General features: G+C 41.3%; 1 protein-coding gene across 10 annotated transcripts in view; it reads left to right on the top strand.

Annotated features, from left to right (window-relative positions):
* Positions 1-20341, top strand: part of LOC116947748 (leucine-rich repeat and immunoglobulin-like domain-containing nogo receptor-interacting protein 1) — a 216156-nt gene that overhangs the window by 143619 nt on the left and 52196 nt on the right. The window contains exon 4 of one of the 10 annotated variants that reach the window (XM_076065236.1): positions 12642-12681. The exons of the other annotated variants lie outside the window; for them this stretch is intronic. The gene's annotated coding sequence lies outside the window, so the exon portion shown is untranslated. The remainder of the gene's footprint in view (positions 1-12641; positions 12682-20341) is intronic. 10 annotated transcript variants of the gene reach the window in all.

Below are 20341 nucleotides of genomic sequence, written 5' to 3'. Positions count from 1 at the left end.
CCAAATCCCACTTACAGTAAAGGGTCAGTGTTTCCATGTCTTTCTGTCTCTGCGTTTCTGTTTGTCTCCATGTGTGTGTCTCTGCGTGTGTCTTTATGTCTCCGTCTTTTTTGCTCAAGCAGAGATAGAGAAATGCACGTTTCCTGAATGCAAAACGTGCTTAAAAGACCCCTGCTGCATTTTAAAGAGTCCTATTAACCACAATATTTTGCCGATTAGAGGAGACGCGTGCCAAATCTATTCTATTACCTGCAGGTTATCCACAATATTTACCCAGCAGATGAGAGTACTAAAATCGCGGATAATCCCACAGATGATAGAATCTGCAAAATTGGACCCCCATATCACCGCCGATATGAGGAGTTTTCTTGAATTAAAATGATATGTCCAACTTATCAACTTTCTAGATTGAATAGTTGATTTCACTGTACATCAGATTTTCATTCATAACGACAGTGAAATTAACCATTATTCTCCTTTGGGAAATTTAGTGTCTGGCAAAAACACATTACTCTTGTCGACAATGTGAAATGGTTCCTTAAAGAGCTCAGTCACCTTGGCCCTGTATGCATTTACAATTCAGCTCTAATCTTCTGAAATTTGTTTCGCAACATTCCAAGCCATATTCATAAAAAAAAAACTATGTGCAGACTACTATTTACATTATAATCTAAATCCCAGTGAAATTCGTTTTTTTGGCACTGAAATTAATAATATAGAAAAAAATAAAATTTGTAATTTATCATGCAAATGCTAATTTCTTGATTTGTTTTATTAAGTAGCATATACATACAAGCGGCAAGGTTACACAGTGATGACACTTGTGCCACACAGCAAAAAGGTTCTGGGTTTGATTTCGAACCCGGACAACCTTCTGTGTGGAATTTGTATGTTCTCCCCCTGATTTTCATAGGTTTCGTTGGGTTTTCCGTTTCTTTTGATAACTAAAAATAAAAGTACAATGTAACATGTATTAGCTAAAACATCCAAATGCTGAAAAGTTTCATTAAAATTACTCATTTGGGTTTATACATAGCAGCATCATCCCTTCTGGATAAACTTGGTAGGTCCCTCCTGAAAGAGTCATCAGACTCAGTGCGGATTTATGGGATAAACAAGCAAACTAAAAAAATATTAATAATTGGCATGTAATAATGGTGCATTGTCCGATCAAGAACCTGATCTGATTATGCTGATTTTATCAACTTTTTCCTTCCTAATAAAGGTTTTTGGGTTAGATCGCGGAATTCAATCCCTCTGAATACTAATATTTATGTCCATACATGGTGAATGTGTAGCCTATTTTGTCCTGATGCTATTCGTTACAATTCATCAGCAGTCATTCCTGCAACTGGGCATCACGTCAACTGTATGGTGGGAAAACTCCATAACAATTGTGCTACCCTCACCCTGGTGGGAAGTGAGTGGCTGTCGGGTAAATACACTAAGTGGCGGTGACATCACCCACAGTGCTTGTGCCATGTAAACTGTCGAAGTTCGCTGGAAGCTGGTCACAAGACAGACTCAGATGTTATGGGTTGACTGAGATTACATATACAAATACATATCCACACACAGACATATTGTCTAAACACAATGAGTATTCTGCACATACAAAAAATATATAAAGACAAACTTTCCTTTATACATTTAAGTTATTTTAGTAAGCACCCATTTAGGGCATGAGGGGTTAGTGTGGCTGGCGCCACAACCAGCCACCGTTATATACCCAGTGCCGATGTTAAGTACTCAGCCAACGACAGGTTCTGATATCCCTTGTAATTGATGTTGGCCATGGCCGGAAATCATACTCAAGTTGCTGTGTTCATAATGCAGTGCACGAACCTTTTTGCTACCACTTCCCATAATACATACACACATTCGCATACACACAGGAGCAGTATGAAGACTAACTGGAGCATCATTATAATTATACATTTCTGGCAGAGATGGTCCTGTGGGTAGACTGGCCCTGGCCATACAATGTGGATTTAAGCTGTAGTTGTAAACCTCTAAATTTCTTCATAGGACCTCCTTTGCCAGTACCAGAATATGAGAATAGGTTTTCCCCTTTTTTCTGGCAACAAAACAGGTGTTAAGATGTTACAACAGCAAACTGAAACCTTTTACAAGGAATTCATGTCTGCATTAACCACAATACTTGTGGTGAGAATGCAAACAAAAAACAAAGGAGGTCCCATGATGTAGATGCTCACCCCGAGCTCTCATTACTCTGATAGTGCATTGTCTTTGGGCTGTACGCCTTTTGGCGTCCTCTGGTCTAACACCGTTTTGAGACGAGGCTCAAAAGAAAGCTGTCTCTGGTGTGGAGCAATCAATGCATATATTATCAGAGTATGTTTGTTTTTGCATTCTGACCACAAGTATTGTGGTTAATGCAGACATGGTTCCTTGTAAAAGGTTTCAGTTTGGTGTTTTAACATCTTAACACCTGTTTGTTGCCAGAAAAAAAGGGGAAAACCTATTCTCTAAATTTCTATTAATTCATACTACTTTAGACGATATAGATTCACGACATGATAGATTGTGTAAATAAAATATCTATATACACCCTCATGAGAATCTTTTACAGATTTATGAGGTTTATACAGTTTTGTTGCCAAAAAAAATGGGAAAAACCCTATTATTACATTTTGGTACTGGCAAAGGAGGTCTAATGATGAAGTCTGAGGTTTGTCCATTATTATTGAGTCAATTTATAATATGGGCTTGCCCATATCAACTTTATAATTTCTATATTTGGACGTTTCCACGTGTGCATGATCTTCATGTCTACAGACTCTTTAATAAATGTTATCCTCTTTGATTCCTCACGCTGATGCCAGATTTGCCAATCATCCTTTCATCTCTGCTCATTCTACTGACCTTTATACTGAAGTCACCTATTATGATATTGGAGTATGTTCCACCATCATTTGGATGTTTGTACATTTCTTCAAATATTTCATATAATTTACTTATACATCTTCATAGCTTGTTATTGAGGCATATATTTGAATTACCTGTCATGGTGCAAACGCCAAGATCTTGTTTGGCATTAATACGTATATCTGAAGCACTCTTAAATAATCATAATCGCATATTTATAATCATCAGCATCTACTTAATCATCAATGATCATAATAACCATTATTATCATCATTGACTTAATTATCAACGTGATCCTTTCATTACTATTATCGTCTTAATTTACTATTAGAATCATGATGAAGATGAATTCTATGATGATGTTGATGATGAAGAAGAAAACAGAACAAAACGTGTAAATAATGCATTAATTATTTCCTTTTGCTAGTGATTGGCACAGACACATGTTTGCACTAAACATCAGCTTTCCAGCCTTCTTTGGAAAATGTACATACATCATTCAAACACGAACTATTAAACATGTGTAAATGTATGTGGATGCTCACTATACATGTACAGCATATTACAATGTTATATGTCAATGTGCATGTGTGTATGTATATATAAACAACCCCCTTCTCAGTAGTTGCTGGTCAGTAACACTGGTGTGATCTGAGCAATACCATAGTGACTAATGAGGGCTCTGAACGGGTGTGAGGGGCAAGTTACCCCTCCACCTTCAATTAAAATGATCACAAAACTACAATTTAAAGATCAAACTAAGCTTGTAACAGAGGCCCTGGGGGGACAGGCATCTATGACGTCTTCTGGCCAAATCCCATTTGACAGAACCTGGAGACTGAACCCGCACCCTTGGGGTTTCTCCAGAAATGGCAAAAAGCTACTGTGAGTGGCCACATGCAATGTTCGAACGCTCACTGCGGAGGAGAGGCTGCCACTCCTTTGTCGGGAGCTGGACCAGTACCACCTGCATCTTGTGGCATTAAAGAGATCCGGTGGACTGATTCTAGCACCATTCACCATGAGGGGTGGACAGTCCTCTACTTGGGTCGGAAAACTGAATGAAGGGTGTTTGGGAGCTTGGCGGTGAGGTGTTGAAAGCTGTAAGTCCCAGGCTCCTGTGGGCGTGCCTGCCCATCAACGGGAGGCAAGGAATGGTGGTGGTCGTGACTAAAGCTCCCACTGAAGATAAACATCAATGGAGGTATGCAGGCATGGGACGGTGCTGAGGGACGCTAGCATTTGTGTGCAGACTGCCCTATATGACATCATTACAACAGTCTGGACCACTGGATGGGTTCCATAAGATTGAAAGGGTGGTCTGGTGGTCTCCATCTTTAGAAGGGGAGACCGCAGAAATTGTAACAACTACAGTTGAATCTCCTTTCTCAATGTGCTGGGAAAGCTCCTGCCAAGGATGATTAAACATCTGCCCTTCCAGGCAAGCTGAGAGGCTTGTGGAACCCCAATGTGGTTTCAAGCCAGGACGGTCTTGCACATCTGCTACAGCAGAAGTGTAGAGAATTCCAACCGGATCTATATCTTTCCTTTTTGACCTGGTCAAAAGCTATGGCATTTCAATCAGCTAGGGCTCTGGCTTGTTCTTTATACTATCGGAGTCCCTGACTCTCTGTTTACAATAATTAAGGACCTTCATGATGGTGGGCAAGTCAGGATAAAGCTATGTTGCCGGGAGTAAGAGCCATTCCCTGTTCACCTTGGGGTGCGACAGATATGTCCTATGGCTCCTACATTCACATTTTTTTGTCCACGTAGTTCTAGAAGCTTCCCAATGCTGTACCGGAGGAAATTCCATCTGGTACAGATACAATGAGATCGATGCCTGGGTGCAGTCAAAGGATGGTTCCTTATTGGTCAACCATGCTGCTCACTCAGAAAATAAGTTGAAGGTGCGGCTGCTGAACCTGGAGCGTGCTACTAAGGAAGTGGGGCCTTACCATCAGCCCCACCAAAACTAAGCACCTGGCTGAGCATTTTGTGTCATTAAACACTCCACCCCCTCAATTCCCCATAGGTCATAGGGCAGTTGTGAAGAGAGTGGAGAGGTTTCCACACCTGGGCAGTGCGCTTATGGTCAGTTCCGGTTTCACAGCGGAGTTCTCACTTCGAACTCGTCGGGCGGCATTATATTTTCATCACCTACATAATGCTGTGCATAAGCTACCTGGTTTCTGGCTCTACAAGAGGCTTTAGGTCTTCTCGGCCACATTCATGCCCTTTATTTATGCTTGTGAAATATGGACCCCTCTATTGAAACGTATGCACCGGTTAGGAACATTCAGGCTGACCTTCCTACGTTCCATCCTCCATCCTCGATTTTACCAGGCTGTGTGCCGAGTTCACAAATCCTTGAAATTCCCATTGGTGACCCCCTCCAGCAGACAAGGCTGCGTTGGCTGGGTCATGTAGCCTGCATACACAGCTACTGCATGCCCAAACAGCTTATGTTTGGCAGGATAGAGGGGGCTAAATGGGCACGGCATGGGCTAGAGAAAAGATGGACTGATTTGATACAGAAGGATATGGCGTTAAGTGGACTTGCCAATAACTGGTACCAGCGGTGTCAAGATCGGCCTCTGTGGAGGAGATTCGTGAAGGGCGCTTCTGGGCAGTTGGAGGCAGTTGTCCTCCAACAACAGCAGAGGGCAGAGGAGCGATGCTCACGACAACGAGCTGAGTGCCGGGCAGATAAAACACAAGTTGGTAGAGTAGGGGGCACAGGTGGCGAATCTTTCCATCATCTTAACTCATAGCACTTGTGTCTGTCCCATTACCTCCTGCCAGTGAGCCTTCGAGACTTCATGCAACCGCAACATGTACATAGCCTGGCACAAGCACCTTGGTGGCGTCACTTCCACTTAGCGGCAAATCGCGGTTGTTATTGTGTGAGAATATGTGGATGTGTACCGTGCCAGCCTTCATAGGTGCTAACAGCACTTGTATATATTGTATGTGTATATGTGTATACACACATATATGTGTGTATACACATATATGCGGGGTGATGATGCAGCGGTTGGTGGATTGCACTATGAACCCAGTGACCTAAGTTTAATATTCAGACATGGATAACATCAGTCCTGTGCCTTTTCCATTTCAACTCAGCGTTAAATAAGAATCTGGTGCAGTGCGTTATCATCGGCCCTCTGGAGACAAGTACACAACACATACATGAATCGCACACCCCACATGTAGGTTTTAATTTGTAAAAGGTATCAAAATAATTGTAAATTCATTCATTAGAGCCACTTGTCATCTATCTGTGTATAACCAGTGCAACATGTGCAGTCATGTGTAAAATTGTGCCAAATTGTGACTCTACATGTAATTAGGTCATTTGGCAGCATCCATGTATTTTTTTCTGTTTAAATGCATTTTGTTTATGTGAATACAAGTATAATTACTTGAACTTGTGTGCTGCACGGCATTAAGAACACCATGTCTAGTTCACTTTGTATTGTGGTTGCAACCACATATATGGAATGGTAATTTATTTCCCTTTTTGAGATTTGTTTAGAACTCGGTTACAGTGCAGAAAATTAATGCATTCTGGGGAAAAATACTTCTTTCTGTGAAGGTTTCAGGAATTTCCCACTGTACGTAAGGGATGTTTTTTCTGGGAAATGCTGCTTAACTCGAAAATTCTATTTTAAAAAAACACCTATAATTACACATATACATTATGATAAAATCAGAGGTTACATTCTTAGCCGACATTTCTGTTAAAAAAAATTGGTTACGAAACGTCATGAAGTGTACAAAATTACAAATGATTATAGGTTAACATATATTTTTACTCGTAAAAAAATACAAATAATTAGATAAAACTTATCAGAGATGGTTTAAGAGCTTGCTGATTGAGGCCTATTGGCATGAGCAGTGGTGGAGTTATGCAGACGAAGGGACAGGTTCACCTGCCTAGCTGCCTCTTCATCTGTATGTACATTATGTTGAACTTCTTTCGCACCCTATGAAGCCAACCATGCTAATCGGAGGCGTGGGAGAAGACCAACTTTGATTCGCCATTTAAAAAATGGAACATTTTACATGATGTCGTACTAACCAATGGGATTGCTTGATCCATTGATCGCTTGCCAATGAATCGCCGCAGTGATTAACATTCAATGAATTAATACTCTAACATGGCTCTCGGATCGACTGAGCAGAATCGATACAATATACCTTGCTTCAAGTTTCCCAAGACCATTAATGGGCAGAGACACCCCTACAGGCAACGCCATGCCTACTTTCTTCAATATATGGGCTGATTGCTGATCAGTGGTTTTGCCGGGTGTCCGATTTTATTGTACTACAGCACGCAGAAGCCTGACCCATGGGTCGGGGTACGCTGCGGTGGTGGTGTGGGGGGGTTGTCTCGGTGAGGCAGGGGGGTACGTGAGGGGGTATTTCTTTGGGCTGCGAATGGAGCTGGGGATCCTGGGGAGAGGGCGCAAACCGTCATTCTTCCACTAGTTAATACAATAGACTCTCAATTATCCGTGTGGGGTTTATCCTATTTGCGAATTAACCACGCACCTGAGATTTTGACATGAATGAGTAACTCATGGATATTCCCTGTAGCTTAAATTAATAATAATAAAAGAGTTATACATTGTAATTCTTGGAATATTTATTACAAGTCACGTGCTTAGACCAACCAAATATGTGCTCCGGTTAATCCGAAATCCACATGATCGCCTCTACAGTACAGTAGTTGCATGTCTTTACAACAGTGGGTGGAGTTTGATTGATTTTGATTGGCATGGCTCTGCTATTCACTTAGTGGGTGGAGTCGATCATGAGTATTTGTTCTTAATTTAGTAGTTAGTATGTGTTCTTAATTTATACCGATATTCGTTGTTTTTGGCATAGAGATCCGCGGAAAATTGATTTAAAAAACATTATCCACGATTTTTTATTATCTGCGGCCATCTTCCCCGTCATTAGCGTGGATAATCGATAGTCTTAAATGGATAGTCTAATATAATAATACACTTCTTTTAACGTTCACAATTTCACAAACAGACAAAAGTTCAAACACAGCTCAAAGGCAAGGAGCTCAGCTCAGAGTTCCTCAAAATCCTGCTGGAACATGGGTCTTTCAATGATTTTTGATGGTGGAAGATGGCTGAATACTGCACATGTTAAGGAGAATGGAATTCCAGATAGCAGGAGGGACCATGGAGAACCATTAATCAGCAGTCAGTCTTTGATCACAATACTATCCACTTCTTTGCAGATGACAGTTCACTTCATGCATCAGTCATTTCAATTAAACACATGTAACACAGTATCACCATAACCATGCCCTACACCACTTCAAGAACCATAGATCACTGGCCCTCAGTTTTTTTTTCATTATGGACATGAGTTCACTGTACACCATCATTTCCAATTGTGATGGGTTCACATGAACTTACACATTTGTTCAACACCCAGGCTAAAGGACTTCATCAACAACTATTTAATTCACGAATAAACTGCTACGTAAAACGTCAAAAAATCCTGTACAGTAAACAGTCTGGTTTTCGAAAGGATTTACTGCACCACCACGGCAATGATGGATGTATTCAAATGTATCTTCAATAACCTGGATAAAGGCCACTACTGCAGCACACTATTCATCGACTTGTCTAAAGCCTTTGGCACCGTTAAACATGATATTCCACTTACAAGACTTGGTCAACTAAAATTTTCAGACAGTGCAATAAAATTGTTTAAGAGCTGCCTACTCAGACTGTTCTTAAAAGGTACGTTGTGATAACATCTCATCCACAAATATTAAAATAACAAAGGGTGTTCCAGAAGGTTCTTGGATGAAACTTGAATCACTCAGAATTAAATTTATTTGCTGATAACAGTCATGCCAGTATCGGGTAAATCTCCAAACGAAATCAAACAGAATCTCCAACACGATTTTGACTTAATTCAATAGCAATTGTCACGACTAAAATTGCTCCTAAATCCCCCCAAAACGAAGATCATGCTCTTTTCTTCAAACAAAAATACAGTTACATTATCTTAACCTCTTACGAATATCAGATACATCATTGAACCGAGTACCTCAAATACTTGGATTTACTGATTGATTAAAAACTTACATTCCAACACCATATTGGTTACATCTAAAAGAAAATCTAATTAAAATGTGGGTTTTATATCGAAATAAACATTGTTTTCAGATTCGATTGTGCCTGAAAATTGTTGGAAGCTGTGATTCTACTACGTTTAGATTACTGTGACGCTGCTTACAGATCGGCTACTAATGAATTGTAGTGTTCGACTTTACGCGGACAACTTCTATCTTTCTTCGAACACCGCTTTAATTACAACATTCAACATGTCCTCCACACTCCACAGTATCCTGGTCGCCACGGCTCGCTCACCGTGCTCTGCTCGTCTCGCTCACCACCTTTGTCTCCCCACTATCACTTCACTTGCTTCGCACTCAGCGACTCCCCGTTCAGCAACTCCGCACACAGCGTCTTCCCACACAGCGACTTCGCACACTCCGCACACAGCGTCTTCAGCTCCGCTATCGCTACGCTCACTCCACTGCTAACTACTTCGTCTTGCTTCAGCTTCGCTATCGCTACGCTCACTCCATTGCTAACTACTTCGTCTTCCTGCAGCTTCGCTATTGCTATGCTCACTCCACTGCTAACTACTTCGTCTTGCTTGAGCTTCGCTATCGCTATGCTCACTCCACTGCTAACTGCTTCGTCTTGCTTCAGCTTCGCTATCGCTACGCTCACTCCATTGCTAACTACTTCGTCTTCCTGCAGCTTCGCTATTGCTATGCTCACTCCACTGCTAACTACTTCGTCTTGCTTGAGCTTCGCTATCGCTACGCTCACTCCACTGCTAACTACTTCGTCTTGCTTCAGCTTCGCTATCGCTACGCTCACTCCACTGCTAACTACTTCGTCTTGCTTCACACTCTGTTCCAACTCCGTTTCCCACTCTGTCTCCAAACTCTGTTTCCAAACTCTGTTTCTACTCTGTTTCCAACTCCACGTCTTCCTCGTCCAGCTCCCAACTCCAACTCCCCGCTCCCTGTGTGTCTCCCCCAATTTATCCCCATTCTCATCGCTAATTAATTGGCCCGCGTGCCTCCGCACGCTTCGCGTCCTCAAACACCTGCCTTTCTCCAGACATCTCGACGCCTCCTCGCCCTTGACAACAGCCACAGCCAATCACCGCCGTTGCTGATCCTCTGGCTTAATTGGCCCAACCGTTACCTCATCATCCCAGCCTTTGCACCTGGCTGTCCTAACACGACCCACACTGTTTTCGCCTTCTCCACAGGCTGACCCCAGATAACCCACACTGTCCGTGTGATCATGCAATCGCGCAGTTTCCACAACACACCTTCATGCTCCACTACATCATCACCAAACAGACGAAACCCGCTTTTTATCATTCTGCTCGTCAATTTGCACTGGATGTACCATACAGGATCCACCATTGTGACCTCTACTAAAATCCAATCTCACATCTCTTGGTGCAAGCAAAAATATATATTGGGCCATGTTCATCCATAAAATCCTTATTGGCAAATCTGCGCTTATACATAGCAAATTCATAATCCCCAAATTGTCACACCCAAGAAACCTAACACGTCCATCTAATTGCCTTTTAACTATCCCAAAAACTAAAATTGGAATAGGTGACAAAGACTTAGCCATTATTGCAGCACCAACGTTTTGGAACAGCCTGGTGTATTCCCTTAACATCATAAATCTTCCTTTAAAAAATGCTGAAGCAGAACATCCATGCAGGATACAACCACATTTGCAAATGTGATTTTTTTTTACTTTGATCCTTACCCATATATCGAAAGTTACATTTTAATCTGCAAATTTATTGAGGGACTGTGTGTTGTCTCGGTGTAGTCTGAGACTGCTTTTGTTTTTCTGCTTAGCCCAAGATAGCATTTAGTTTTATAAAATCAGCAGAAATTGATGCAATTTGTACCTATATACTTTATTTATATATATGGACTTGCTTAGCTTTCATATACTTTGCATTCCTATCGGTGTTTGTAATGTTTGTTGTAACATTCTGACCTGCCCCTACCAGGCATCTTTGAAAAAGAGCTAAATAGCTCATTGGATGATTCCAGTCTTAATAAAGATTCTGATTCTGTTGCGGTTGGCCGAACCTGTGCTCACCCTCAATATGGTAGATGCCACTGCATCCAGACCAGTGGTGTGGCCATGGGCACATGCATTGGCCCAAGCTATGGCAACTTGTTTGTCGGACAGATTTTCCAAAAGTACAGGCAGTCCCCAACTTAAAAACTCCCGACTTACGAACACCTGCACTTACAAACCACCTTCCATTATTTTTTACATTGACTTAAAACGTGAACTTGCATTTGCAAACTGAACCATGGAACGACAGTATTTTGTTCAGCAGAGCGATCCTCCACGAAATGTAATGAGTCAGCCTCACGCTGGGAGTGATTGTGTATGTGTGTGCGCACACGTGTGTGTGCGTTTAACCAGGCTGCATTGTGTGAGCTCACAAATCCTTGAAAGATCCGGACAACATCCCATCGGTGAGCTCCTCTGGCGGGCAAAGCTGCGTTGGCTGGGTCATGTAGCTCACATGCCTGGCCACCGTATGCCTAAACAGCTTTTATTCGGCCGGATAGAGGGGGCTAAATGGGCACGGCATGAGCTCGAGAAGAGATGGAGCGATGTGGTACAGAAGGATGTGGAGCTGAGTGGACTTGCCGATGACTGGTACCAGCGGTGTCAAAATTTACCTCTGTGGAGTAGGCTCGTGAAGGACGCCACTGGGCAGTTGCAGTCGCCCTCCAGCACAACGGAGGGCAGAGGAGCGAAGCTCACAATAACGATCGGAGCGCCGGGTGGCTAAAGCACAACGTTTGCAGAGTAGGGAGCACGTGTAGTGCATCTACCAGTCATCTCAGTCAACCCATGGCACCTGGGTCTGTCCCGTGACCTGCCAGTGGGCGTCAACACTTCACGTGGCCTTAAAGTGCACATAGCCTGGCTCAAGCGCTGTGGTGATGTTACAGCCATTACGTGGCGAATGACGATTATTGTTGTTGAAAATGAGTACGTGGGGAGCAGTATTAAAGTGGCGACCCGAGTTTGATTCCTGCTCAAAGCCAACACCAGTGATGATTATCTCAACCGGTCCTGAGCCTCCCCTAGGTCGATTCAACCTCAAGTGAGTACCTGGTGTAGTGTGTAATCATCACCACTGGGGAGACAAAGGAGGCCGGGCGTGGAGTTGGCCACCCACCCCTCGTGTGCCGTGCCGGCCTTCATAGATACTTGCTAATTGCACTTGCCCCAATAGTCTGCTAAGGCTATACGGGGGATCTTTGTGTGTGTATGTGTGGGGAGCGGTAGTGCAATTGTTAGCGCGCTGTGCTCCCAACCTGGCGTCCCAGTTTTTATTCCCGCTCACGAGCAACGTGAGAGACGATTATCTAAATGGGTCCTGGGCCTCCCCTGGGTCGACTCAGCCTAAAATGAGGACCTGGTGCAGTGTGTAAACATCGCCACTGGGGAGACAAAGGCGGCCGGGCGTGGTGCTGGCCACTAACCCCTTCGTGTGCCGTGCCGGCATTCATAGGCGCTGCTCGCTGACAGCCTCAACAGCCTGTTAAGGCTACACGGGGGATCGTTGTCCTTGGTGTCTGTGTGTGTGTGTGCATGCGCGTGTGTGTCTGTGCAATTGTGGTTACTCAGTGTGCCCCTTCCGACAAGCAAGCCAGCATCAGAGCTCAAGGTAAGTGAATATCAAACATTTTAGATTTGCTATTCATGTTACTTAATTCTATGTTTTATTTCGTTTGCTACACAGTATTTTTTTTCTAGTGTCAAATATGAACGTGCAATATTTCTTCTAATTTATGAGTTTAACAATGCTTCCCTTTTTTTTGTTGAACCTTGACACATGTTAGAACACTATGTATGGGAGTTTAAAAACAGTACATTATTGCGTTCCTACTTACGATCCATTCGATTTCCGAACGGGTCTCAGGAACGAATTATGTTCGCAAGTCGAGGACTGCGTGCATACAGTTACCAAACCAGCCTGCTTTGGTCGACAGATGACTGTGTGTGGGCATTGCCTCTTGTGAACAATGTGAACAATTTTCATCCCACAATAAAAAATAAAATTACTTGGTAAGTAATAAAAGACAGCCTCTCCTTTCTGGGCATTGCACTGTCCATCCGAGTGAATAAACGAGACACATCTGTGTCATACAGTACAAACCAATAGACTTACACTCCTATCTGCTCTACACATCATCTCACTGCCCACACGAAGGGGGCAATGCTGTTTTCACAGTTTCTCTGCCTCCATCACCTGTGCGGCAACCATGTATAATAACAAAATGAAGAGGTTCTTCAGGGCTTGCAAATACCCTCAAGAGGTAGTGGAGAGTGACTACCAACGTTCCTTCTAAGGTGGACTGTAAAGCAACTATGCAACCGGACTAAAAAACACAAGGCATTGTGTCATGTGTCCTGACACACCACCTATAAATGCTGACTATCAAAAATGTATTCTTAAAATGTGTCATAGCCTCAGGATACTACACAGTTCTATGTAAACACCGAGCAATAACAATAGCATATCAGACACCTTCCCATGTAATCGGAGAAGTTGCTGTACGTGTATCTTGACATCAGTTGATACAAGGATCAAAACACCCAGAACAGCATTTGTGACATACCATAGGTTTACATGCGTCTCCACCATTCTTGTTTATTGCATCATATGTAAACGCCGTGCCTAAACTACATTGGAGAAAATGGTAAATGCCTTGTGATAGATTGGACCAATATCCATCTTCTTCATTTAGAGTTTTTTTGGGTTAGATCACGTAAATATTAATGTGTCGTTAAACCCGCCACCACCAGACACAGCCAATTAGTAAGCCTGTCATGTAAACAAAACATGCCAATGCGTTACTAGTTGAGCACGTCGGTGTGTTCGAGAGTAAACTCACAACATCTACAATTTTTCTGTAAGCTTACCATGTAGACATGTCCAAACCAGTGTCTTGTGTCACTTCAACATTGGGGACCATAGAATGAGTGATATACATGGTCTTGTCTTGATTTCTAGTGAGAATGAGAACAGAAAAAAAGACAGGCCACCTCTCAAACTGAATAGCTATGTCTGCACGCCTGAATTAATTCCTCACCTTCAGTTAAGTTTAATTTTTGAGTGTTTCTAAAACTGTATCCCTTTGTAGGTTCATATATGGTGTACCTCGTATTGGAACACATGTGTTCGTACAACAGATCCTCTTTGTCAGTAAAATTATACAGCAGAGGTTAAAAATGCACTCAATTAAGACTAGGTTTTAAATTGGCTCCGATAAATTCCTCTTCCCTGCTTGCAAGGTTCAGGAAAATAAAACATTGAAAATCCCTTTAATCCTAGCATGTTTTGAGATCCTCTCAAATCCTGTTGAATTGATAATTGGACCCAGGAATGCATCCCTAAGTGGATTATGCTATGATGGTTTTGTTGAGCACGCTATAATAGGACTAGCCATAATTGAATTTGCTAGAAACATTTTATAACTTAACTTTTAGTATTCATATTTTTTATCATTTGTCTGCTACTCAATAGCAACTAATGGGTAACTATCCACATGCCAATTCAAATACTTTTCAACAGGATACATGTTTTTGAATGTTAACTGGTAAACTGGTCACACATTTTGGACTCGATTACTGAATCTGAAAGTCAGGTACCAGTTTTTTTATTTAGTGGACATTTAGTAAGGAAGTACTGGTTGCATGTGCAAATGTGCAAACAGCATGACAGCGTGGAATTAAATGTGAAGCAGTCAGGTCGATTGATGATCCAGCAATCACTGATTGACTCTCGCCACTCACTGACTGGTGGTCAGTCACCTCCGTATCACTCTTCTATTCCTACTACCATAGTTACTGTTCCCGTAAACTTGTTGATTCATCCAGCCATGTTGAGGACGCAGTCTACCAGACTGACTGTTTCAAGACATTCCATAATGTGTTTATCCATCACATTCTACTGCTCTACTTTGGAAATCCCTCTCATCACCAAAGAAATCAATCATCTACCGAATTAAAGCACTACGGGTCCCTTTTGAACGCAGGTAGGAGTTCAGTCAGAAATTATTTGTAGCGTACGTAGACCTGAAAAATGTGTTTGACTCAGGAAGACCCTCTGGATCATCCTACGACTGCGGGGAATTCCTGACAAAATCCTAAGTATGAATACTGGGCTGTACTCAGAAACAGTGAATGCTATCAAGTGGATAGGACACACGTTCCTAAGTATGAATACTGGGCTGTACTCAGAAACAGTGAATGCTATCAAGTGGATAGGACACACTTCAATTTTTTTCCCCATAATTGATGGGGTAATGGGGTAAGACAAGGGATGTGTGTTTGCTCCATCGCTCTTTAGCTCTTGCATGGGTTAAGTGCTAAATAGGATGACGGACCATGGCCAATGGATGCATGGAGCATCCATTAGCGAAGTGAAGGATACGAACCTAGACTTTGTTGACGATGCTGTGATTTTCACTGAGTCGCTGGAAGTCCTTGTTATAGCTCTTAAGATCCTGGATCTGGAACTAACACTTTTGGGATAACAGGTATCTTGGACTTTGGTGACTCCATGAATGATGCTGTACGGTTTGTCAGAGCAAGCAGTGAAAATGTAGAAGTGGTGAAGATATTTACTTGCCTCGGTAGTGTTATCCAGAATGACGAGGGCTCAGAGAAAGACGTCCAAAGACATTTGTCGCTTGAGCCAAAGACGTCTGGGCATGGCTCACGAGACCATGAAAATGCTCAATTGTAGTGTCTGGTGATGCCGATATTTGGGCTGGAGGACAAAAGTTCTGGTCTTCAAAGCTCTGATCCTCCCTCTCGTATTCTACAGAGCAGAGAATTTGATGCTTAAGAAGGCGTTGAAGTTAAAGCTCAACTCTTTTGTCACAAAGAATCCAGGGGATATGTATGGGATGGCTTTGTATCAAACCGAAATATACTCATAGAAGCTTAGATGGGACTGACAACCTGCCTGATAAGGAAGCGCCAGCTGGGCCTGTATGGGCATGTGGCACGTTTCCCAATGGTAGACCCTGCCCACCAGGTTCTCTGTGCTGGAGTGGTGCCACACGGGTGGAAGAGACCAAGAGGATAACCACATGCAACATGTAGATGGATAGTTATTGTCGAGGGTTGGGCATGGGATGGGAGTTGGCTAGGGAGATCACCAAGAGGAACCCAGATGGCTGGCACCTCCAAGTGAACGTGGCAAAGTGCTGTTTTTAGGTATGTACCGATATCTTATCTGATCACTTTTCCCAAACGTTTATAACCTTGCTTAATTCAAGAAACATGTTAACTCTTATCTATAACAATTTTGATCGTGCTGTTGGTTGCTGGCTGCTTGCTGCTTGCTGTTTTAGGCCTGTGTTCAACAAATGTGTTAAAAACAGAAAAATAATGTTGGTGTTCCCATTGACACAGCAGGGTGGACAGAGGTGGTTGTGGTTGGGGGGGTCTTTATAAAACGTATCCTGTTTCAACCGAAAACCTCTGGATGGCAAGTCCAGTATGCTAACGATTACACCATGGCAGCATCCTGCACTTGACGACATAACATGCTCGAGGGTGTTTACTCATGAGTGTTTCATGATTTGTTCATGAAGCCATCCAGATACATAAACATAACTTCAACCGAGAAGATGGATACAAATTGAGCAATCATTGGAAGGATGTTGTAAACCAGGTAAAGCGTTAACTGGTTGTGGTTGTTTCCATCATACCCACCGGGTACTAGTACATTTTTCCGAGTTACTTTCCCCCCGTGTCCCACGCTCAGCTTCCCACTTCTAGCCCCACCTACTTCCCCCCCACCAGCCTCACTTCTTCTCCCCTTAGCGCTCACGCAGCCCCCCCCTTCCCCTGCTCCCCCCCCCCTCTCTCTCTCCCCTCTTGCTCCTCCCCCCTTTCTTACCTTTATAACCTCTTGCCACGGCAGCTCTATCGCCTATTTCAGCATTTTTTCTTGCTGTGGTTGTTCCACCTGATGAAGATTGCTTGTATTGCGATCGAAATGTCGTATTTTATTTTATTTCTACCTACGTGACTTTACCGAAAGAACTAAAGAGTATGATTTGTATTGTCGCAAGATTCATTCTTCCATCGTGGTTTATGCAGTTACTGCACATGTGAGAACATGAGCGTGTGCGTTAAAGTGCGGTGACTTTCACTGCAGTAAACATTGTTGACCACAGTAAGTTTTTTACACTTGCCTTTTTAGAACTTGACACATTCTGTAGCAGATTTATGAAGTATTTTACACGTACACATTTTGATGATAAACAATAAAGTGGGTACAATTTCATATTTTATTTTAACAAATGGATACCATGTGGATTATATCCAAAATACACCGTGGGCATTAATTTTGTATACTTCATTCATCTACGGAAGGTCCTTGTTAGATGTGGGTATCAATTTCCACTTGCGTGCATTGCCAAAAATCAATGGTGCACTTCTTTCTTGTGTGCTATTTCACCATAATTAACATGCACACAACATAGGACTGTATGATCAGTTTGCTGGAGATTTGAACATGATCTGATTTTTGTGTTTAAAATATGATTGGATTGCACAATCATAACAACTGTGTAAACTTCAGACGCTGACCTGATCCAAGGTCGGGTTATCTGCTGATCTGCAGAATGTATCAGCTGATTCGGAGGAACCAAGTTTCTCAATACAATTTTTTTTATAAATCATATGTAACTGTAAAAAATATATACAGTACGCAAAAAACCTAGCATCCATTCAACAGTATTGGTTATTTGAAAATAGTATCCATCAAAAGGCACAATAACTGAATGGAGAGCACACGAGAGCTTTTCTTGACTTATGAAGGTTATATATTCATTACCAAACTTTGGTCGTAATTGAACGGGTTTTTTTTTTACAGCTAAAACTTTGTTTTTGGAGCCAAATACCAAACTAATAACTCCTGCATGCTCTATCTACTCGACTACAGCATCACTCAATGGAAAACCTTGTGTCTGATTGTTGTATTTCCACTGAAACACTATTAACAAATGTTACAAATGTTACATTGTTTCAATAAAAAAATGAATATTATTTAGAGTATGGACTCCTGCAGTCACGAAAGCTTCAAATGAAGATTATTTTGTTTATTCGTATGTACGTGTAAACTGTCCTTTACAATTACACATATAGTTATAACAGTTGTGACTAATCATATATGATTGAAGAAATTTCAGGAATGCATGCCATTTTGCAGAAGAATAGCTGTATTTAACATTTACAAAGGCATACCTTGGGGACATAACAATGAAAGAATATCCAGTAATGCATGGTGCATTACTGGAATATTACGTCTCAACTTAAAATATCTTCTAAACAATGTGCATTCACAGCCCTATACACTTCGAAATACATTCGTATCAATAATTGTTTTATTTACAAATATTACAGAGAGGATGATAATGACATTTCGTAAAATATAACTCTGGAGGTATATAAAAAACAACCTATCTTTTGGGGTTTAGATTTTATTTGACACAGGTACAATCCATTGGGCAATACATACTCATTTTTGATAGAGACCTGGTTACACGATTAAAACCTGGTTAGAGCACACAAAACATGAAAAAATAACCCAGAAAACAACTGTATATGGTCAATGACTATAAAAAAAATCGTAAAACTGAAAATTTACAGCATGACATGAACATATTCATTTTTGGTAAAACAAATAAACCAATGGCAATCAATTACAGTTACACGTTCAACATTTTTGTAAAAATAATAATTTAATAAACCAACAGACATCATGTTAGTAATTTCTGAAACGTTAAGTTAATTGGTTCAGAGTTGGGGACCTTTGAAGGAGGATTTCATCTGATTAATAGCACCTTTTGTCCCCTACTTTGTCATGGCAGAGTAATTTGTATAAATCAATATTCTTACAGAGAGTTAAACAAATTAAATCGACCAAGTGGCATTTTAAAGCTGTGTGACCTTTCTTAATCGACTTTTCTGCTTTGATGCAGGATGTGCAAACAGTAAAGCAATGCTTGTACTGCCCATTCCATAACCTCTATACTGCTTTGTGTAATGGAACAAAACTACATCATTCTAGCATAAAAAAAATTCAAGTAAAAAGGTGTTATAGAACTAAATTACAAGTAATTGGATGAGTTTTGTAAACAGTATTTATCTGTCATTTATTTTGTAAACTTTGTTACAAACTGCTTAGAATGAGCCATTAATTTCAAGCCACATATTGTTTTGTGTCGGGCACTTTTCCCCACTCTCACTGTTGCACCTGGCACCCTGAAATAGTTTAGAGAACCCTTCTGAAAACGCATAGAAGTCAATGATAACCATTTTGTTGACTGGAGGAGTACTGTAACCAACTGAGAAAATCTTGTTTTGGTGGACATGTAGAATTAAAATGCAAAGAATAACCACATCGACGAAATACATTTTCTCACTTTTTGGTAGTTTTATGTCTTTAAAGTAATGGCACTTTGAGGTTAAATTATATATTTCAAAATATATATATTAATGAATGGATACCCAATTTTTGTTATATAAGCCACAATGCTTAGCAATGCCAGTAAAATAGATCAACAAAAGTAGGAGGATCCAATCTGAAAAAACTGCATTTTGTGAAAAAACCTAACTCCAATCCTGATAAGTGACATTAGATAATGAGTAATACATCTTACTACAGGCACAAAGAATTCACAAGATCAATGACAAGAAACACAGGTAGGACAAATTATTAATACATGCTATTTAATGATCATTATTCCTAGTTTAAATGTATTTACAAACATTATCCATGAAGCTGTCTTGACTTGTGCTTGCTGCCTTTGAATAATACATTTACATTGAATTTAGTAACGTTTAGTATTTTCTTTTAAAAAAAGCCACTGCTGGATGAAGGTCATGGGAATTGGTTGACCATATTTCACCACACTCGTCAGTGCAGGTTGGGGGGTAGCCAGGAATAGTTCAGATATCACTCAACAGGAATCAGACTCTGGTTTCTGGGATTACATCATGGTGTCTAACTACTGACACCATTCCATCCAATTCTTGTTTTAATCCATAAAGAAATTATATTGAAAACTAAATAAAATTGTACAAGCCACTCTAAATCCATCTAACCTATAAAAGGCTAAAATTGTCTGTCGATTTGTGGCTTTGTGTGTGTTCGTGCGCTTGCGAAGGATTTGGCTCTCCAACGGTGGGGTTTACGTTAAATAAAAATAGCCAGGTACCACGCCGTATGCCCCACCATGAGCAAGCATCATTCCTTTTTAACATCCGTCAACATTTAATAAGTTTAATTAGCGATTTAG

This window comes from Petromyzon marinus, chromosome 1 (genome assembly GCF_048934315.1).
Source record: "Petromyzon marinus isolate PM22_M1 ecotype Great Lakes invasive population chromosome 1, UKy_Petmar_22M1.pri1.0, whole genome shotgun sequence".
Classification (NCBI taxonomy): domain Eukaryota; kingdom Metazoa; phylum Chordata; class Hyperoartia; order Petromyzontiformes; family Petromyzontidae; genus Petromyzon; species Petromyzon marinus.
The sequence above is the reverse complement of the archived record's forward strand: the minus strand, read 5'-3'. Positions and strand labels throughout refer to the sequence as shown.